General features: G+C 37.4%; 1 protein-coding gene across 6 annotated transcripts in view; it reads right to left on the bottom strand.

Moving 5' to 3' along the window:
• BTRC (beta-transducin repeat containing E3 ubiquitin protein ligase) overlaps window positions 1-23805 on the bottom strand; it is a 181205-nt gene that overhangs the window by 119367 nt on the left and 38033 nt on the right. The gene's annotated exons all lie outside the window — the stretch shown is intronic.

Below are 23805 nucleotides of genomic sequence, written 5' to 3'. Positions count from 1 at the left end.
GTGTTTTTTAGAAGGTGGGGAGGAGGAAAAGAGAAAGTATCATACCCCCACAGCTTTGACAGCGACCAACTCTGCACAGTTTGCATATGTTTTATGTATCTTGTTAGTCTGCTATTCATTAACCGAAATGCATAGTTACCATAGCAGCTGCCTCTTCATCTTTCCAGATGGATTGGGGGGCGGGGAGGGGGGGCAACTCAAACAGAAGGGAAAACAACAAAGGAAGAGAGACAAGGATGGAAAAAGAGAAAAAAAGAGAAAAAGAGAAAGAACCCAAAAAAGTTACTGGTATTAAAACCTCCTAAACAGAAAGATATGTGTGAGTATAAATATACACAGTGTATTCAGTAGCAAAAAAGAGCAGAAATGATTTTTAGTAACATTAATTAAACACTATCAGTATTACTGCTCCTATAATCTTATAAAATAATATATCTTTTAAAAGAATTTTTACATGCTTCAAGTTTCTCTAAATGTATCCCCACCAGAGGTTTGGTCCATCAACTTGGGTGCTATTACAATCTAATAGTACTAAAAAAACTAAACACCTGATCATATGTAAAAACAGGAATACATATTTTAAAATATAGCAGTCAATACACATAATATCAAACTTGAAATTATAACTTTTGAAATATTTAGTATCATGGGACTTTTTTATTCTTTTTTTTTTAATGTTTATCTATTTTCAAAAAGAGAGAGAGAGGAGACAGAGCATGAGCAGGGGAGGGACAGAGAGAGAGGGAGACACAGAATCCGAAGCAGGCTCCAGGCTCTGAGCTATCAGCACAGAGCCTGACATGGGGCTCGAACTCATGAACAGCAAGATCATGACCTGAGCTGAAGTCGGATGCCCAACCAACTGAGCCACCCAGGTGCCCAGGACTTTTTTATTCTTAAAATACCCTAGTTGTAGAAATTAATATTAGGAAACAAAACATGGTATTTATTGCTCACACTCCCTATAATTGATATAAGAAGTGTGCAATGAAAACGACTCCAAAAAATCATCTGGTCTAGATCCTGCTTTCAGGTCATTATTTCCTCATTTTACAATTAAGGTGACTGATACCCAGGAAAAATTGAAGTATTTATTCATGATCATGAATTTAGAAAGCAGAGAAGTAAGTACTGGAAAACTGGCCTATTGCTTTTTAAGTGCCCTGCCTCCCTCCATCCATCCCTAGGTCATAATGTGGAGACATGAGACTTCAAAGAAGGGTATCTGCTAAAGGCATCACTGGATAACACACCAACCAAAATAGCTACGCTGCTTTCAACTACTACAACAATCTCCTGACTTTGTTCACTGTTCCCAATGTTCCTTCACCACAAGCTATAATCCATTCATTTTATGAAGAGCAACTAAGTAGAATAATTGTGTTCACCTTACTATCGCGTCACTCTCGCCAATAATTCATAATGGCTCCCTCTATCTACTGTAAACCCAAGCACTCTATTGATCTGATCTTTCCCTACTGCCTACATTAACACTTTCTCTGTCCTTCCAATTGGCCCTGGCACTCTAGCTAATAACTAACTTGATATTTTGTTCAAATATCCATCTTACTCCCATCCTTTGAACCTGTAATTTCCTTCTCCCTTTCACCCTACCAATGTACATCTCCCATTTACTTCAGCTCTCCTTAGAACTATTTATACTAATTTCAGTCTCATTCAGTAGGTCTCAGTAGCAGAGATTCTCATATTGTCAGAAGGCAATAGGGAGAAGAGATTAAGGGGGAGCAGGACAAAAAAAGTTTCTTTCTCCCTGAGAATCGCTGTTTTCATATTACTGCTCTACCACAGAGGTTATAAAGTTCTTCACTAAAGTGTTTTTTTAAATAAATGATGTTAAAAAATGTCTAAGTCTAGGGGCACCTGGGTGGCTCAGTCACTGGTTGAGTGTCCAACTCTTGATTTCAACTTAGGTCATTATCTCACAGTTCGTGAATTCAAGTCCCGCACGGGGCTCTGCACTGACAGTGCAGCGCCTGCTTCAGATTCTCTCTCTCTGCCCCTCCGCTGCTCACTCACTCTCTCAAAAATAAACATTTTTAAAAAAAATTCTAAGTCAGAGGTGTCTGGGTGGCTCAGTTGGTTAAGAATCCAAATCTTGATTTCAGCTTAGGTCATGATCTCAAGGTCATGGGATTGAGCACCACGTCAGGCTCGATGCTGAGTGTGGAGCCCTGCTTGGGATTTCTTCTCTCCCTCTCTCTCTCTGTCCCTCCCCTGCTCATGTTCTCTCTCTCTCTCTCTCAAAATAAAGAAATAAACATTAAAAAAAAAAAAAGTTTAAAAAAATGTCTAAGTCTAGGGGTACCTGGCTGGCTTAGTTGGAAGATCATGCAACTCTTGATCTCAGGGTTGTGAGTCAAGCCCCATGTTCGGCATAGAGATTACTTAAAAAAATAAATTAAAAAAAAAACCTTGTAAGTCTAATTTTTTAGTCATTTATTCAACAAAGATTTATTGAGCATTTTCTTTGTACTGTTCTAGAGACCAGGGATAGAACAATGAACAAGAGACAAAAATCCATTCTAGTGACATTCTGTCAAACTTAAATTATTCTATGTTTAAAATCTTTAATGTAAGAAACAAAACCACAAAAATCCAAAAACTTGTTTTTGAGGGTTGAGAGTTTCTCTCGTGGTTAACGAGAGACACTGCACATTATAAAGCAATTGGTTAAAGTTCTATGTATGCCAGGTAGAAAAGAAAGTCTCATCCTGGAGAAGGGACAGAATTTCAGAAAACTGGTAGAGAAAGGGAGAATAAAAAAGAGCGAATGAAAATACAGTAGAGGAAAAAGGAAATGGTAGAACGAAAAAGTAGTAAGCACTGGAAGACAGCTTTACTTCCCTTCGTAAGAGGTATATGGCTCATGCGCTTTATGCCACACTGAAGCCATCTGCATGATCACTTCCTTTTTAGTAACTATGCATATTTGTTTGTATTTGTGAACACTCCCTGGTAAGTTTTTAAGGCACTCTTTTTGTAATGTTTTGTCTCCTTCATTTTATATTAGATCCTGGGTTATTTTTGCAGTATGTCCTTGATTAATTATTGTAACTTCCTTACTATTACTCATTCTAACACTCTTCCTTATTCATTCATCCCTATCCTCCATCGAAACTCCTAACTAAGAATTTGAAAGGACTTAACCCATCCCTTTAAACTAAAATTTCAAAATAAAATTATAATCAATAATGAAACAAAGACACCCAGAAAAGCCACTAGATATACTGGGATGATTTCTAAAACAGCATTAACTTGCAAACACCACGCAGAGGATGCATTTTCCATTATTACAAGACAATTGGTATGGGTATGAAAACTGCACTTGCATATAGTCAGATCTGAGCATTATCATAAGATTTTACACATTATAGCTCAATTTAAAAACCAATTTGAAAATTGGTTTGTATTATAACAATTAATCTTACCCATACTGGTAAATGCCACTTAAAAACATTGAGGGAAAAAAATATAATCACAAAATTAATGGAATAGGCTGTAACTTCTACTCTACCTCTTTCCCTTCTATCTTCACATTTAGGAGTATTTTCTAAATGAAGGGGGAAATCAAAAGAAATTTGGGTAACAGGTGGAAGGAAGTAAGTAAGTAACAGGTGGAAAGGAGTGTCACTTTGGTTACTATTCTTATGTATTCTATATAATTCAGGGCCATCCTGATTGGTTAATTTCTGACAAAGACCTAAGACTTCTTTTGTCCTTCAATGTTTAATATATAATCCCCTTTAAAGCTTACCTTTAAAACCCCGAAGAGCACAAATAGTTTTCTACTTGAAGTTTAGGCTGCAAAATATTTAAATTTCTAAGGTTTTCTCTCTACATTAAAAAAATTTTTTAATTAAAAAAAGCAGATTCGTGGGGCACCTGGGTAGCTCAGTTGGTTAATTGTCTGACTTAGGCTCAGGTCATGATCTCACCGTTCCTGAGTTCGAGCCCCGTGTCGGGCTCTGTGCTGACAGCTCAGAGCCTGGAGCCTGCTTCAGATCCTGTGTCTCCTGCGCTTGTGCACCCATGCGCGCACTCTCTCTCTCTCTCTCTCAAAAGTAAACATTAGGGGCGCCTGGGTGGCTCAGTCGGTTGAGCGTCCGACTTCGCTCAGGTCACGATCTCACGGTCCGTGAGTTCGAGCCCCGCATCAGGCTCTGTGCTGACAGCTCAGAGCCTGGAGCCTGCTTCAGATTCTGTGTCTCCCTCTCTCTCTGGCCCTCCCCCCGTTCATGCTCTGTCTCTCTCTGTCTCAAAAATAAATAAATGTTAAAAAAAAAAAAAGTAAAAAAAGTAAACATTAAAAAAAAAAAAAAAAGGCAGGTTCTAGAGACATCTGGGTGGCTCAGTCAATGAGGCATCCGACTCTTGATTTTGGCTCAGGTCATGATCTCAGGGTTTCATGAGTGAGAGCTCCACATCGGGCTCTGTGGACTGGCTGCTCAGAGCCTGCTTGGGATTCTCTCTCCTTTGCTCTCTGCCCCTTCCCCACTTGTGCTCTGTCTCTCTCAAAATAAACTTAAAAAAAAAAAAGGAGGTTCTAATAACTTAGAACTGCAATCTAGCAACTACATCCTCACATTTAAATATTTAATTTCTATTAACTGTTAAAGAGCTTGTGAATGACCTACTCCTTAAATGTTACTCCTATGCAATCTCAAAAGATACAACAGTTTAGATCATACGTGTGCCTTCATCCTATACAAATCCAGTCCTACACAGCACATGTTTGTCTCTTCAGCTTTCTCCATTTAACCTCATTCCAACTAACTCTACTCTGCAAAATCAAAGAAAGTTGAAGGCCATAATAATTACAACTGAATTCTGTTATCCAACTGAGTAAGTTTACCAGCTTTTGAAAAGCAGACACAGCATTTTAAAAAATCCTTGAACATGTTTTCTACTACTTGGAAGAATCAGAAAGAGATTGAAATGTTGCAACAAAGGGCCTCCAGTGCTTCAAGAAGAATATACTACCGAGTGCCCTTCAGGTTCAACAGTACAAATTCATTTTCACAGAAAAACTGAAAACCTTGACTCCTCCCCCTACTTGGCTGCCTAGAGAAAAGTCACAGTTCCTCTTCACTGATAGAGAGCCCTGCAGGCAAAGGGCTGGCCTCAGCATTTACTATATGAAAGCTGAATGACAAAATCTCCTAAACTCAGGTCCCTGTTGGTCAACTTCTAGGAGTAATAGAAGCTATAATAATCAACAATAAAAAGATTGCTGCATTGAGAGTTTGTGTATCCTTAAGCCATGGAATAGAAGAATTCCCTTTTCACTACTATATCAACTAAAAAGTCAGGCCAAGAGAACTACAGTATTCCATAGGCCATGTAATAGATTCAGAATCTACCTATACAAATTCAATGATTGCCTCTTAAGAATCCCAATTTAGTTCACTCACCTTAAAAATGAAACTCTACATATCACGTAGGATAGTCATATCTGCCTAGCCTTATTGCACAAGGTTGTGATAAAATTAAAATTAAAATAAGAGTACAAAAGAAAAAACATATAAATTGGCATCATTACTAAGAACAGAATTCCATGAATGTCACTTGCATTTCAAAATGTTCTGGGAAGCCATTGCGAACCGCAGACCATAGAATCAATAAATTAATCCGTCAATCAAATACTTACTGTTCTTTACCAGAATGGATACATACGGAGTACAAGAGAAGAACCAAAATTTATCAGGCATTAATTGTGCTAGACCCTTTAAATACATTATACCATTTAATGACTACAATCCACGTCAAAGGGTTATTAATATTTCACTTTAACTCGAGAGTAAACTCGAGTTCAGAAGAGTTACAGTAACTACATGGCAATGACAGAAATAAGACCCTAATGTGTTTGTCTACCCAAACCCAAAGATTCACCACAACAACGACCTGTTCTCAAGTAGTTTACACTCTATCTTAGGGAGACAAATTAACCAACACAAACAGTAACTGCCAGGAAAAACAGAAGAATGTATTAAATTGTGTTAGACAACAGCTGCTGTATAAGTTTAATTAAAATTTAGAAAACTTCAGACACAGCCTTTAATTTTATTGTAGCACTTGTTATTATATGTAATTTAATTATATATTTGCTCCTCTATCAGCCTGTAGTCCTCAGAGAGATGAGTCATATATATATATTCTTTTAATCTCCAGTATCTGGTCATAGTAGATACTCAATAAATGTGAGCTTATGGTGAGAGATCATGGACACCTACATACCACAGAGAAAGAAACATTTTTTACTTATGGAATAGTAAAAACACTGATAAAATAACAATGGTTACTTTACTAACACCAATCTTACTAGACTGGAAGACTGGTGTTGGATAAAGCTCTTTCACAATTCATTATCTTACTTACCTGTAAAACAATCTAGCAAGGTAAATAAGATCCAGAGGGGTTAAATAAATTAACAAAAGTTGATGGGTACCTAGCAAGCAGTAAAAATGGGATTCAAAACTAGGTATTTTAGTACCTAGGATAGTCCCACATAAAAATGGCACTTAAAAAGGAATCCCACCCAGGAGGCTGTTGTAATCATCAAAGTAATGGCCATGGAGAAGATAAATGTACATCAAAAGAAAAATCAACAGGACTTAATGACCGACTATAAGGAAAGAAGGAGTACAGTCAGAAATGACTGTAAGATTTCAAATTTGAAGGACTAGAAGGACGGTGGTAGCACTGTTGGACAAGGCAGGAGGAAAGTGAGCTAGATAAGCTCAGAAATCATTAATTTGACATGATAATACACCTCTAGTATGTAAAAATTTAGCATGAAAGCTTGGATATAAACGTGTAAGGATTACATAGATGTGGGAATCACTGAGTTCTACATAAGCACTAGGTTAAAAGCATTTGCTGTAAAAATACTAGTGAGGTTTTTTTAAATAAAATTTTATTCCTCTTTCCTTGTCTCCTTTCCTACTTGAAAAATTCAATTCAACAGCCATCAAGTAAGAACAGGCTAAGCAGGCATCCCACTGAGTGGTAGAAGTGGTAGCTGTAGTGACCCGATACAGGCTTTTGGAGTCCAAGTAGTATGAGAAAGGTGTCTCTGAGGGGTTAGAGGCCTGCCACAGTTTCAGAGCTCAAGCTGGGTGAGGGAAAAAATATGCACAAGACGGTGGCCTGGCAGGGGGTACCACACCCTAGGGGACTGAGAAAGGCTTCCACATGGGGGACCAGAATGGCAGGAGCAGGATGATGAGGGATGTGATGGAGCAGGGCAGGGCAGTGCAGGAAGGCAGGGCAGCAAGGGTTCCCAAAGTGAACAGAAGACATTCATTGAGAGTGGAGGGATATTGGCCCAACACTGAGTTTCAGACCCAGTGGGATAAGCAGGGTGGAGGGGCAGTGGCCCAAAACAGTGTTTCAGACCCAATGGGAGAGGAGCCCAATGCAAATAATCAGAAACCTAAAGAGTAAGGAAAACATCCACACAGAATATGAGGTGGGGAATAAAGAGCCTTCGACTAGCAACGGGAGATGAGTTATATCGGAGGATTGATCAAATAAGGGGGTAGATCAAATACTGAGGATAGGAGCAAGATTTCTCATAATCAAAGTTACAAGATACAGAAAAGAAAAACTGAATGAATGCTATGTTGCTGAACTACAATTAAAGATATTGTGAGCTCAAAGCTTATAGTACATGGAGAAATTTCTAGGTAAATGATGTATATGTATGTGTACATACATACACATTACAGATACAGGTTTCCACTGCTATCCAAAAGTAGAGTGTTCCTATGAAACCTTTCGTAAGCCAAAATGGCATAAAGCAAGGAAAGAATTACCATGAATTTATATGGAAACATTTTTAGTGTTCCCAGACCCAAAAAAAATAACCTCTCCTAGGATCTTCTGATACCTCACAGCACATCTTGCTAATGGACACACAAAATAAAAGGAGATAAAGCAGGGGCGCCTGGGTGGCTCAGTCGGCTAAGCGTCCGACTTCAGCTCAGGTCACGATCTCGCGGTTCGTGGGTTCAAGCCCCGTGTTGGGCTCTGTGCTGACAGCTCAGAGCCTGGAGCCTGTTTCAGATTCTGTGTCTCCCTCTCTCTCTGACCCACCCCATTCATGCTCTATCTCTCTCTGTCTCAAAAATAAATAAACGTTAAAAAAAAATTTTTTTAAAAAGGAGATAAAGCAAAGATGTTCATAAAGCTATGGAGGCTTGATGCCAAGATGCTGAGTATAATTCTTGGAGAAGGAGCATGACAGTGCCACTCTTACTGCTCCAGGGAATAGTACGCTCCCTCTACCACAATTGACAGCAAAACAAATACCGAATGCTACTTTTACTTGTCTCCTTTTTTCATAAAAGTGAGAATCTCCTTCAGATTTCTTTTGGTTAGTGAAAACAGGTACTAATGTAGGTCTTTTATAAAAGCAAAATGATATGAAGCAGGAGATACCTGTACACAAAAACACACCCTCCTTCTATCATTTGAGAAGGCTCACTAACTGTAACCCCCTAATAGCAATGAATACATTTAACGATCCTAAATATCACTCTCCAAGCTGCTTAGAACAATGGCTGAATCCAGGACTCGGGCAGGAAAAAGTTTAAGATGAGCAAAGAACATTTTCTCATGGTACTCAAAGGATAACGGAGACATGGCAAAATGACATGGGGCCAGTATGAAATGCTCTCACAGGATAAATTTGAGACAAATCAGATATCAAAATAATGATTATAATGGATTATAACTGTGGTAGGCAAAATGTAACATACTCCCTAATGATCCCTACTTCTTGGCATTCACAACCCTTGTGTAATCCTATCGATGCCCTTAAGTATGGGACAGCCTAATACCTTCTAAGTTGCATAAAACAGTAACTTCCATCTTACTAACAGACACTACTGCCTTCTTGGCTTGGATGTATTAATGAAGCAAGTACGTCCACGTGGCAAAGAACTGAGGATGACCTCCTACCAACATCCAGCTAGGAATTGAGGCTCTCAGTCCAAGAGCCCTTAAAGAAAGGAATTCTGGAACAAACAAACAAACAACAACGACAAAAACAAAAAACATGTAAGCTTGTAAGTGGATCTCTCCTCAATCACGCTTTCAAATGAGACCTCAGCCCTGGCCTACCCCTTGATTACAACCTTATGAGAGATGTTGAAGCAAAGGATTTGGGTCAGCCATGGCCAGGCTCCTGACCCAAAGGAACTGCAAGATAATAAATGTGTGTTGCATGTTATTATTAGCCACTAAATTTGTGGTAATTTGGTATGCGGCAAAAGATACCTAATATAATAAGCCATCGAGTAAAATAAAAATATATGACTCTATTAATAATATAGAGAGAATAAACTGAAAGTTTCATGAGAAGCATGATAATTGAATAGTCTCAAATGTCTCCCCATATAAAACAGTAACTTTAAAGTGGAAAAACCTGGTTGACCTCTTAATCAAGTGATCAACATTAATATCACCAATAATGAAACAAATTAAAATCATGTGTCATCTGAGAGGATACAATAAGAACAACACAGCATCACTTCTGTGATATTCTGCCAAAGATACACAGCCTCTACCTAATCATAAGAAAACATCAGGAAATCCCAAACTAAAAAACAATCTACAAAATAACTGGTTTATAATCCTCAAAAAAGTCAATGTTATGAAAGTCAAGGAAAGATTGAAGAACTATCCCAGATTGAAAGAGACATAAAAAGTATGACAACATAATGCAACATGTGATTCTGACCTAGATCCTTTTGCTATAAAGGACATTTATTAGGATTGCTAGAAAAACTTGAATACGGTCTGTAAATTAGTTGGCAGTCCTTATTTTTGATAGTTATTGACAGGTTATGTAAGAGAATGCTCTTGTTTGTAGGAAATACATATCAAAGAATTCAGGAGTGATGAGAAATCATGTCTGTACCTTAGTCTCAAATGATTTATAGGAAAATGTTACTTGTATTTTACTTGCAACTTTTCTGTAAACTTGAGAATGTTTTTAAAATAATATGAAATTTTAATTAATGAAAATTATATTAAGATTTTGCTTCAGCTATGGTGTATTAATTGTTATGAAACTAAATTTTATGTACAAAAAGAGAACTATAAAATCTGAATAAAATACAGAAAGCTATTTGAAGGCATCAGAGAACAACTAATGCAGCTAAGACTTTAGGGGCCAAAATTCTAGGCAGGAGGGAAATGTATTGTGGTGAATCTGACATTCTATGCAATTTCCCTCCAGACATTTGCTGACATTTGGTCCTATGTTTTGCATGTAGAGTCAGATTTGAAAAACCAAATTTAAAATTTATTTAGCAATCTCATGGTGCTAAGGCACCAAAAACTGGAATACAGAACCGATCAAGGACAAGGTACCCTGGGGAAAAAAAGTTAGACTTTCAGCTGATACCATGGAAAGACACCAGAAATCAATCAAACCAAAGGGATATGTCCATGAAAAGAATATTAAACCCTATGAAGGAAGCTATCATCTAAAGGCTCCACCATTTCATGTTTACCATTCAATAAAAATTACCAAGAATTCAAAGAAAAGGGATTAAATGTTGCCCCCCCCCAAAAAAACCCAGAAAAATAAACAATAAAAACAGACCCAAATAGCCAAAAGGTGGAAATAACCCAAGTATCTGCCAGTAGATAAATGGATAAATAAAATGTGGCATATACATACAATGGAATACTATTCAACCTTAAAAAGGAACGAAATTCTGACATGTGCTACAGTATGGACGAACCTTAAAAACATTATGCTAAATGAAAAAAGCCAGTCAGAAAAAGGAAAATACTGTATGATTCCAACTCATATGAGGTACCAAGAGTAATCAAACTGAGAAAGAATAGTGGTTGCCGAAGGAAGAGGAGAATGCGGAATTGCTGTTTAACTGGCCTATAATTTTGCAAGATGAAAAAGTTCTGGAGATAGGCTGGCCAACAATGTGAATGTAAAACTACTGAACTTAACAATGAGTAAGATGATTATGTACATTTTAATACAATTTTTGAAAGCCCCCAAAAGTAGTAAGTATTGGAACTCCTAAACACAGGCTTTAAAATAACCATGTTTGAGGGGTGCCTGGGTGGCTCAGTTGGTTAACCTTGTGACTTCAGCTCAAGTCATGATCTCACAGTCCGTGGGTTCGAGCTCCGCATCGGGCTCTGTGCTGACAGCTCAGAGCCTGGAGCCTGCTTCTGATTCTGTGTCTCCCTCTTTCTCTCTGCCCCTCCTCCACTCATGTTCTCTCTCTCTCTCTCTCTCTCTCTCACACACACACACACACACACACAAATATAAACATTAAAAAATAAAAAAATAAAATAACCACGTTTAAGATATTCAAGATGAAAAAAATGAAGCATTCCATCAGAAAACTCAAATCTATAACAGAACATATATACCACAGAAGTTAATATTACAAACACAAAAGCTGAATTTAAGAATTCTTGGGGCACCTGGGTGGCTCCGTTGGTTGAGTGTCTGACTTCAGCCCAGGTCATGATCTCATGGTTCATGAGTTCAAGCCCCGTATCGGCTTGCTGCTGTCAGCACAGAGCCCACTTGGGATCTTCTGTCCCTCTCTCTGTCCTTCCCCTACTTGCGCTCCCTCAAAAATAAATAAAACATTAAAAAAAAAAAAAAGGATTCTTTAGACTGGTGGGGTACCTGGGTGGCTCAGCCGGTTAAGTATCTGAGTTCAGCTCAGGTCATGATCTTGGGATTCATGGGTTCGAGCCGCCCCACATCGGGCTCTGTGCTGATAGCTGGAGCCTGAAGCCTCCTTCAGATTCTGTCTCCCTCTCTCTCTGCCCCTCCCCCACTCACCCTCTGTCTGTGTCTCTCTCTCTCTCTCAAAAATAAACATTAAAAAAAAATTGGCAAACTGCCTCTTTCATTATCCATTTTTGTAAAATATCTCGTGGAATTAACACTGGAAGAGGAGACAATACAACTGTATTTCATGTTGTCTATGCATAAACTCAATAACAGATGTGCAGTGACTAATTCACAACAGACTTTGGAACAAGTGTGATCATGATGAGTATCTGCCTTACCCACAGTGAACTGCAGACCAGAAAGCTTGTACTTTGTAAAAATTACAGTTAATACACTGATAACTAAAATTTCAGTCATGTTTTGGGGAAACGGTATTATTTAACTGAACTTTAGTAAATTGAAATTTGTGCATATCAGAACCATGTAAAGTGAGGTCTTCCAGTACATTAAATAAAATATGAACTCTCAGTAAAAGCACATTAGACTTTAGCTTCCACCATAAGACAGTAGCTAATATCAAAAATAGCCCATCATGGACAAAAAAATTAGACAAAATATGTGAAACATATATTTGAAGACAACTTGGACAACAGGCAGTGACAGATTGTAATGACCCTCATCATCATCCTACTCTTACATCTCAAAGCATTTTTCAGTCAATGGCACAAGAAAGGGGGAATCAAGCAGAGCAAAATGGGACAACTTATTGAGGAAATACAGAACAGAATTTGGGGAAGCCAAAGAGACTAGAATTGATGAGGCAGAATACTGGAGAATGAATTATATGCACAAATAAGCTTCAGATATCTGAACATTAAGTCTGCTCCTGAACACAAAATCCTATTTACATGAGGTGAAACTCTACAAGGCCAAGCAAAGAACTATGAGGGAGCTAGAAGCTCAATAACTCCCAGAACCCACACAGGGCTAGGGAACTTTTTTGTTTTGACCATCCAGATTGCAGAAGCCTAGCTGAACACTTGGGACTTTCAGCAGGAGACCCAGAAAGCTCACACCTCACTTATAGGGATAAACTACACTAGTATGAAGGTTACACTAAGTCTACCCTAATAAAATTTAAAATCAAGCCACAACAGTATCAAGCTGATCCACAGGAAACTTAACTGCTGACTGAAATAAATTCAACCTTTTTTAAAAAAGACAATAAAATACAAATATTGAATAATGTAACATTAACAATCTAAATCTAAAATTAGTAGATGAAATAAGCAGCAATAAAATGTGACCCATAATCAGGAAGAATACCAGTCAATGGAAGCAGATCCAAAAATGATAGAGAGGGTGAAATCAGCAGACCAAAATATTGAAATAGCTATTATAACATGAACATAGTGAAAGGAACTGTAGGATTTTTAAAAAAAATGAATGAAATAGAACTCCCAGGGGGGAAAAAAAAATGTCTGAAATGTTAATTTCATGAGATAGGATTAAGAGCTGTAGAAGAAAAGATTAGTGAACTTGAATAGCAATATGCAAAATAAAGCACTAAGAGAAAAAAAAACTGGAAAAAATTGAACACCTCAGTGACCTGTGGGAAATAATAAAGTAGTCCCAAATATGTATAATTGGTGTCCCACAAAGAAAATTGGGGGCATTTGGAGGGGGGCAGCATAAAATATATTTGGAAAATATGTTTCCCAAATATATTTAGAAAATGATACTGGATATATCAGCCAGGATGTGGAGGAAAAGGAACCCTCATGTACTGTTGGTGCAAATGACTGTGGAAAACAGTATGAAGTTTCCTCAAAAAGTTAAAAATAGAATTGCCATATGATCCAGTAATTCTACTACTGGGTTATTTACCCAAAGAAAATAAAAACACTAATTTAAAATGATATATGCACCCCTATGTTTACTGCAGCATTATTTACAATAGCCAAGGTACAGAAGCAACCCAAGTGTCCATCAATAGATGAATGGATAAAGAAGATGTGGTATATATATAAAATGAACATATATGGATATAGATATACACACACAATAGAATATTATTCAGCCATTAAAAAAACGAAATCTTTCCATTTGCAACAACATGGATGAACCTAGACAGTATAATGTTAAGTAAAACAAGTCAGAGACAAATACCATATGATTTCACTCATATGTGGAATTAAAGAAACAAAACAAATCAACAAAGAAAAACAGAGACAAACAAAAAAGCAGACTCTTAAACACAGAGAACAAACTGGTGGCTGCCAGAGAGGAGATGGGCAAGAGAATGGGTGAAACAGATAAAGGGAAGTAAGAGTACACTTATCTTGATGAGTACTGAAAAATTTATAGAATTTTGAATCCTTATACTGTGCACCTGAAACTAATATAACACTGTATGTTACTCATACTTCAATTTAAAAATAAATATGAAAAGTGCCAGAAATATTAAATATGTGAGTAAATATTTTTGAAATCCTTCTCATTTTAAAAATTTACTTTAAAAACAATTTAAAAATAAATATCAATTTAACAATAATGAATTATGATATTCATAATTGGAAACAAAATATATGAAAATAACACCACAAGAATAATAGGAGAAAAGGAAATATATGAGAAGTGAAATATTATTTCAAGGGAGTTTGTAGTAAGTTAGAAGTACATATAGTTTGGCAAATCACATATTTGATAAGGGTCTAGTATTCGGAATATATAAAGAACTTCTACAACTCAACAACAAAAAGACAACCCGATTCAAAAATGGACAAAGGAGGGGCGCCTGGGTGGCTCAGTCGGTTAAGCGTCCGACTTCAACTCAGGTCACGATCTCACGGTCCATGAGTTCGAGCCCCGCATCAGGCTCTGGGCTGATGGCTCAGAGCCTGGAGCCTGCTTCGGATTCTGTGTCTCCCTCTCTCTCTGCCCCTCCCCCATTCATGCTCTGTCTCTCTCTGTCTCAAAAATAGATAAACGTTAAAAAAAAAAATTAAAAAAAAACAACAAAAATGGACAAAGAACTTAAACACATATTTCTCCAAAGATACATAAATGGACAACAAGCACATAAAAAGGGTGCTCAACATCATTAGTCATTAGGGAAATGAAAACCAAAACCACAGGAGGTGCCCTTCATTCCCACTAAGATGGCAATTAAAAAACAAAAAAAACAGAAAAACCAGAGCCACCCAGAAACTTCAGATGAGACACATGCCAGGAGATGCAGCTGGACTGGAAGGGGTTTTATCATCAAAGTCTTGTTCAGTCTCAAAAGCTTTTGAAGCTACAATAATGGAAACACAAAACAAAACAAAAAACAAAAATACAAAACCACACACACAGAAAATAACAAGTGAGGATGTAGAGAAACTGGAACTTTCATTGCTAGTGGGAATATAAAAAAGGTCAGCCACTACAGAAAACAGCTTGGCAGTTCCTCAGAAAGTTAAAGAATTACCATGTGACCGTTTCTGGCAATTCCACTACCGAGTGTATTCCCGCAAGAATTGAAAACAGGTACTCAAACAAATATATGAAAACATGTTCTTAGCAACCTTATTCGCAACAACCAAAAGGTAGAAACAGCCTAAATGTTTACCAACAAATGAAGAGATAAACAAATTGTGGTATATTCTAAACCATGGAATATTATTCAGCCCTAAAAATGAATGAAGTACTGATACATGTACAACACGGATAACCATCAAAACTATTATTCTAAGTGAGGGGCACCTGGGTGGCGCAGTCGGTTAAGCGTCCGACTTCAGCCAGGCCACGATCTCGCGGTCCGGGAGTTCGAGCCCCGCGTCGGGCTCTGGGCTGATGGCTCAGAGCCTGGAGCCTGTTTCCGATTCTGTGTCTCCCTCTCTCTCTGCCCCTCCCCTGTTCATGCTCTGTCTCTCTCTGTCCCAAAAAATAAATAAACGTTGAAAAAAAAAATTTTTAACTATTATTCTAAGTGAAAGAAGGTCAGGTCATCATGGCACAGTTGTGAGATCAAGCCCCCACTGTGAGATAGAGCCCCACATAGTTCCACCCTTGGCTCCTGCTTAAGATTTTTTTTCTCTCTCTCTCTCCCTCTCTCTCGCCACCACTCCCCCTTCTGCGTGGGCACAAACATACTCTTTCTCCTTCTCCAAAAAGAAAAAAAAAAAAAAGAAATTTTACCAGGAGTTTTGGAACTAGATAGAGATGGTGGTTGCACAACATTGTGAATGTACTAAATGACACTAAACTGTTCATTTTAAAGTGGTTAATTTTAGGGGCGCCTGGGTGGCTCAGTTGGTTGAGTGTCCGGCTTCAGCTCAGGTCATGATCTCACAGTTCTGTGAGAGAGAGCCTGCTTCGAATTCTGTGTGTGTCTCTCTCTCTCTGCCCCTCCCCGACTTGTGCTCCGTTTCTCTGTCTCTCTCAAAAATAAACAATCAAAAAAAAATTTTTAAGCAATTTGATTTTATGTCATATGAATTTCACCTCAATGAATCACCCTGAACGTAGATTTAAACTGTGAGGATCAACTTATATGCAGACTTTTTTTGGACAAATATAGTACAGTGCTATAAATGTGTTTACTCTTACGATTTTAATAAAATCTTTTCTCTAGCTTACTTTATTGTAAGAATACAGTATATAGTACATATCATATACAAAATACATGTTAATCAACTCTTTATGTCATTGATAAGGCTCCCAGTCAATAGTAGGTTATTAGCAGTTAAATTGTGTCAAAAGTTATATAACGATTTTCAACTGTGGGGAGGGGTGTCAGCTCCCATAGCCCCCGTGTTGTTCAAGGGTCAACTGTATTTTAAAATTCATATTGTAGGGACACCTGGGTGGCTCAACTGGTTGGGTGTCCGACTCTTGATTTTGGCTCAGGTTATCATGTCACAGTTCATGATTTGAGCCCCATGGCTGGGCTCCATGCTGACAATGCTGAGCTTGCTTGAGATTCTCTCTCTCTCTCTGTCTCTCTCTGTCCCTCCTCTGCTCATGCCCTCTCTCTCTCTCTCAAAATAAATAAGTAAACTTAAAAATAAATAAATAAATAAAATGCATATTGTCATCTCTAGAGTGACCACAAGAACAAAACAAAGATACCTAATAAGCCAATAAATAGAAGAGATAAAATGGAATACAAAACAACAACAAAAACAACAACAACAAAAACACCTAATTCAAGAGAGGCCAGGAAAATTTAAATAAAAAGGTAAAAAAGGAACAGGTGGTATAAACAGAAACAAGTGACGACACAGTGCATTTGAACTTAGTCATGCTAATAACTACATTAAATATAAACGGTCTAAATCAACATTTTTCAAATAGTGACCACTACTCACATGTGGCTACTGAACATTTGAATGGTGGCTAGTCCAAACTGAGAGGTGCTTAACTGTAAAATCACATGAGATTTTGAGGACTCAATATAAAGGAAAAAAAAAGAAAATATCTCAATAACTTTATATTGATTACATGTTAAAATAATACTGAGGGGCACCTGGGTGGCTCACTTGGTTGAGCATCTGACTTTGGCTCTGGTCATGATCTTCTGGTTCATGAGTTTGAGCCCCACCTCAGGCTCGCTGCTGTCAGTGCAAAGTCTGCTTCAGATCCTCTGACCCCCTCTCTGCCCCTCCCCTGCTTACGCTTTCTCAAAAATAAACATTTAAAAACGTATTTTAAAAAATAATGCTTAAAATATACTGGGTTAAATAAAAACACTGAAAATTTCAACGAGTCTTTTTACTTTTTTGATGTGGTTATATGAAAATTTTAAGTTATATACTTTGTTAAGATCTGTGACTAACACATTTCTACTGGACAGTGTTTGCAAGTCCAAACACTGACAGATTGTTAGACCAAATTAAAGATACAACTATATATTAATGCATACAGATAAAAGTCAAAGCTTGAAAAGGATATCACAAAAGGCCATCATAAGATAGCTGAAATGGCTCTACTAACATCAAAGTACACTTCTGACAAGGAATATCAATAGAGATAAAGATAACCATTTCATAAGGATAAAGAGGTCAATTAATCAAGACGTCTTAAAAGTACATGTATTAATAACAAAATTTCAAAATATAACAAGCAAAATAAACAGAGCTAAAGGGACAATAGACAAATTTACAGTTTCAGGTTTTAACAACCCTCCCTCAGCTACTTGATAGAATAAGCAAAAAAGAACTGAAGAGCATAATCAATGAACTTGACCTAATGACTTTTCTAGAACACTGCACCAAACAACTGTAGGTGTTTTCAATCACGCTTGCTGCAAAACAGAACTTAAGATGGGCCATGCATGGAGCAAATATCAACAAATTTCAAATGACTGAACTTGCACAGATTATGTCGTTAACTAGCTATAAAACAGTTTCAAAAAGATAACTAAAAGGGATTCTGGTTCCAGTTAAAATGGAAGAAGCATGCTCTCTCCTCTATCACCCATTGAATGCGGCTACCAAAAGTGGGCAGAATGCATGGCACAGCTATTTGAGGACTCTGAGAAGTAAACAGCAGTAAGCAAACCGGGGAAGAAGACTTTAACACAACACTAAACCAACAGTGGATTTACCTTTGTTTTTTGTTGTTCCTCTAGTATCCACCAGCCTAGACTACAGCCTGAAACCCAAAAGTAGGTATCTGTATAGGCAAAGAGAGATCCAAGAGAAGCCCTCTGATTCTGGCCTAGTGAGTGTAAAGGGGAATCTAACACTAAGAGAAAATGGTGGAAAACTTCCATCTTTATTTCCTTAAAGTTCTCTCTATTGCCTCCAAGTAATCCCATGATGAAAGCCACAGTAGAAGCAGGGGTCCATGGGAGCCTGAAACTCTGAAACAAGGAAACTCTCTTTGATCAGAGGAGCTGTGATCCTAAAAGGCTAAGGTGAAACATCACTGCTTCTTTTTCCTCTTCATCCTCCCGTCACTTAGCCCCAGATACAGTAACATATTTAGGTTGCAAAGCAGGTTAAATAAAGCTCCAGCTCTCTGGCTAGAGAACTGAAATAGGGAGTCCTAGGGAACTAGATGGTACTGGGGAGATCATGGAGAAGGAGTTCAGGAAAGCAAGCCCATAAAATGGTTCATGAACTCCTGTGCTCACCCACAAGCTTCATGTGTGTGGCTATGACCCAAAACAGCAAGCCACAGACAGACTTCGAGAACTGAACTACAGACTGGCCACTGACTAGCATACATACAGAAGAGATTTCAATAGCACTGCAAAGGCTTTAAAAATGTAATAGACTTTGAAATGACAACCCCACAGAAGGCTGTTTGAACTTGCAGGCCAAACTCAACTGGACTGTGAGAGCCTGATAAAACAAAAATATCAATATTTTCAGTAAGATTTAAACAAAACTCAGAGTCTTATAATATTAAAAAATGTCCAGGTTACAACCCCAAAATAACATGGCATGAGAGAGAGAGAGAGAGAGAGAGAGAGAGAGAGAGAGAGGGAGGGAGGGAGGAGAAATCTCAATTTACATCAACAGATGCCAATTTTAAACTGACACAGATGTTGGAATTACCTTTAGAGACAAAGAAGTCAACTAGTATAAAAATGTTCCAATATTAAGGGCAGACACTCTTGAAAGAAATGGATAGATAGAAAGTCTCAGCAAAGAAATAACAGATATAACACAGAACCAAATGGAAATCTAGGAACTGAAAATAACTGCAATTTCAAAATTCAGTGGATAGACTCAATAGCAGAATGGAGATTACAGACCAATACTCCTAATGGATATACAGGCAAACATCCTACTCAAAATACTTGCAAACAAAATCCAGCAACATATAAAAAGGTCATATATCATGATTTACCCCAGGATTTACCCCAGGATTGCAAGTGTGGCTACCTAGATTCCTACTGGTGTTCTGATGCCCACTTCCACATTTTTGTGGTACCTCACTATACATCTTTCCACTTAGCTCTATAAGCTATCTCTGTACCCTAAAATAGTTGCCCCTTCTTAAGGGGAAATGATACATCTGTTACTTAAAACCAAAAGCACTTGATGAAGACAGAAATATAACTCTAAAATGAGTATTATCCCCAGAGTAGACACCATGGGAAGCTACTTAGCCCAACAATGCCATCAATGCTTGAAAAAAAATTTTTTTAATTTAAACTTTCCAAAATGAAACTGGATTAAGTTTATGAGAACAAAACCCGACCTGCCTTTAAGATTATAATCTAGTAGAAACAAACAAAAAAGATTATACTCTAGAATAAGTAGATTTAAAAGTTTAGTCCACTACATGTTAATATTTATAAACACTGGAAAACACAAAATAAATTAGAATTAAAAGGTAAAATATTACTTGTTTGGTATCATTGTTGGACCGTACAAACTCATACTATTCTTATAATCTCTGCATGCCCAGCCCACATAGCAGAAGTAATCAAGAAATCCCTGGTGAAATAAACTGTTGAATTATCATGACAACCGGGAGATGTGACACTAACCCAGGAGGGAAGACTTCAGGTTCTGGTACAGACTTATCCTCAAACCAATTGTAAGATCTTGAGCAGTTCACTTCATTTCTATGCATCTCAGCCTCTCCACTGGTAGAGTCAGGTAGATTAAAACATTTCTGACAGTACCTTGCAGCAATGAAATTCCATAATTCTGTGATTTAAGTCTATCTACAATACTTCCAATATGGATTTTTCTTAGGAATTATTAGTTTCACCACAAAATCTGGACTAAAGGGATCGAAACCCTTTAAACAGTAAGATGAAGGGGGAGGAGAGAAAGCAGCCCCTGATGTTTATTTAGAACTGTTAAAATTCAAACTTGGATGCTTTCTAAAATAAATTGTATTCATTATTATTTATTAATATGCAATTAATCAAATATAACACTCTGATAACTAGAATTTTGGCTGCTTTCTAAAATAAATTTTATTCATTATTATCTATTAAGTATGCAATTAGTCAAATATAACACTGATAAACTAGAATTTTGAACAAACAAATGCTTTAAAATTCTAATAACTATGCATAAGCAATAAATTATTCTTACTCGAATTTCTACTGCTGTGTAGTGCAGGGTTACTAAGTACATAATTACATAAGAGAGTCACCCTACTTCCAAAGGAGCCATTCCAGTGAATTGTGTAAATAATATGCTTTAAAAAAACATAACCTCCTCACATATGAATTTAGATTTACCAGATATGGAGTAGCTGTGTACCTGTGAGACTAGAACATAGTCTTTAAAAGGCCTTTCTAATTATGAATTTACCAGAGAGACTAGAATGACCCAAAGCAAATTAATACATAGACTTCTTTTCATAACTTTCTATAAAAACATTGTCACTAATCTGTTTCAGTAAATAAAACAAAAGATCTTAAAAGTCACTGGCTTGAGAGAAGAACTCCAGAGTGCAAGCCTATAACCAAATTTTTCCAACACTGACATTCTGGTTTCCTTAATTACCAAATATTTGTGTTTCGTTTTTCTTTCATTTGTATCAATATAACAAATTCTAAATATTTGGTCCATAGCTGATTTTATGTGAGATTGCTGAATTTGAAAATAAGAACAATTTTGTTTTTTTAAAAAAATCACATAAAATATTCAACATCAGTAGGCAGCAGGGTATCATAATACCTAGATGCCACATGTTTTCTGTACTGAAAAAGTCATTTTTAATACCCAACCACAGGAAATCAACCAACTTAGTAAACAAATTTATGCATACAGCCAGGTGGTATCTTTATTCTCCTCATAACAGAACAAAAAGTAAGGAGGTTCACTTACATTTTCTTTGCTACATTATTAAAAATCACCTTATGCTAAGTAAAGAGAATTCCTATATTTTTGAAGTGCTCATTTACTCAGTATGAGTAAAACTGCAATTAGCTCAGATTAGTTTTTACAAACTCAATCTCCTATACCTGTACTTAAAGACCTTTTAAATCATGCCACAAAGAAATTATTTGGTTATACTAGATTTCCATTGAATTAAAAATTCAAGTCAAATCCCACTATAATAAACTCTTAAGAAACTGTCCAAATTATTTTCTTGCCCTAGAATTTATTGTATTAAGTATTATTTTAAATAAGTAGGCCACCAGCTGAGGCCTAGGAATCTTGGGGTTAACACAACAATTTTTGATGATGTGGGTTGGCCTATATACAAATTTCAAATGACTGCAGTGCTCACTGGAAGGATTAGATTAGGCTTTATGTGTTCTGAGAAAGAGGAGGAAAGAACGAGAGGAAAGGTAGGGTAAGGGAAAAGAAAGGCGGGGGAGACACAAAAAAGTTTGGTTGTAACTAGAGAAGTAAAGAGAAGTTGAAGCAGTCTTCCATCTTGAAGAACATTTATAACACTTCCTTTTCGGTATGGATTTACATGGTTGTTCATAGGAGTTACTATTACTCAACAGAGGTTGGTGTCATGTTAATAATCCACATAGCAGGCTGGCTATCATATGAGCAATCAGAGCTCTTGTCCCTCACTTCACTGGCAAAAAGAGCAAAAAAAGCCACAGAGTAAAACCTTTTGGTTGAGAGGTCAGGACAGGGGAGAGGAGACAAACCCTCACACTTCTATATAATCCCCCTCTCTATAAATGCATTTGCTCTAACAATGAGTTCAAAAGGAGAACTATCGGGGGTGCCTGGGTAGCTCAGTCGGTTGAGCATCCAACTTCGGCTCAGGTCATGATCTCCCAGTTCGTGAGATCGAGCCCCACGTCAGGCTCTGTGCTGACAGCTCGGAGCTGTGAGCATGGAGCCTGAAGCCTCCTTGGGATTCTGTGTCTCCCTCTCTCTCTCTCTGCCCCTCTGCCACTCACACTCTGTCTCTCTCTGTCTCTCAAAAAAAAAGTTAAAAAAAAAAAAAAAAGGAGAACTATCTGGAGCTTTCTTCTTAACTGAGAAGGAAACTCTGCTCGTGAAAAGGGTCCCCAGATATCAAACAGTATTTCAAAGACTGCAAACCAAGTATCCCGGCCCTCTTGGGTACTCCTTAATTTAACTTCTGTGTAGGAGAAGAGAAAAGAAAATTACTTCCTCATTAGAAAGAGAGTAAATGCCTACATAAATAAATGGAACCGTATTACATCTGACTTCCTAGGCACCACAGACCAGCAGAGAAGAAACTTGTTTTCAGCAGTGTGTTTACTTCACTATTTGCAAATGGCTGGCTGATTGGCAGCTACAATATATGAAAATAAATAACCACTTCAAAGATCAAGTGTCATGTTCTCAGGTAAGTAACAAAAATGAACATCATCTACCCTCCCCATCCAGTTTATGGAATTTAGCAGGAGAATAGGTTTATTGGCTATTTGATTACTTGATATGTTGTGAGGACATTTTCTGTGATGGTGTGGTTATTATTTAGGTTAGATCAGAAATTCTGCTTTCTCTCAGGACATCAGTATTAAGAGTTACATATTCACAAGAAGGATCCAAAATGAATATTTCTGAAGCAAGTGAAATGTGACAAGAAATTGTGAAATGGGAGTGATGAATATATCTAATATTTTTTTTTCTTCCAGGAAAATAAAGTACTTGATCTTACAATCCAATTTATCACAAGCCAAGATGCAAACTAGTAAATCTCAAATGCACAATCTGATGATACTGCCCACTTAACAAAAAAAATTTTTTTTACATTTATTTATTTTTGAGAGACAGAGCACAAGTCGGGGAGGAGCAGCGTGAGAAGGAGACACAGAATCCAAGACAGGCTCCAGGCTCTGAGCTGTCAACACAGAGCCCGACATGGGGCTCGAACTCATGAACCGTGAGATTATGACCTGAGCCGAAGTCAGATGCTTAACCGACTGAGCCACCCAGGTGCCCCATATATTGCCCACTTTTAGACACCAATCTAAAAATCAGTGCATCAGATTTTAATGGGAAATATTTTTATATATTTACAAAGTTACCTTTAAAAATGTCTGTTCCAAGATAAGTTAGGAGAAAGGGAGACTCAAATTCAGTTACCTCCCAGTGGTGCTACAGTATCTAGCATAAGGGATATGGGCACTTACGGTCAACTTTTCA

The sequence above is a fragment of the Prionailurus bengalensis genome, chromosome D2, assembly GCF_016509475.1.
Source record: "Prionailurus bengalensis isolate Pbe53 chromosome D2, Fcat_Pben_1.1_paternal_pri, whole genome shotgun sequence".
In the NCBI taxonomy this organism is placed as follows: domain Eukaryota; kingdom Metazoa; phylum Chordata; class Mammalia; order Carnivora; family Felidae; genus Prionailurus; species Prionailurus bengalensis.
Note: the sequence above shows the minus strand (reverse complement) of the source record. Positions and strands in the feature narration are given on the sequence as shown.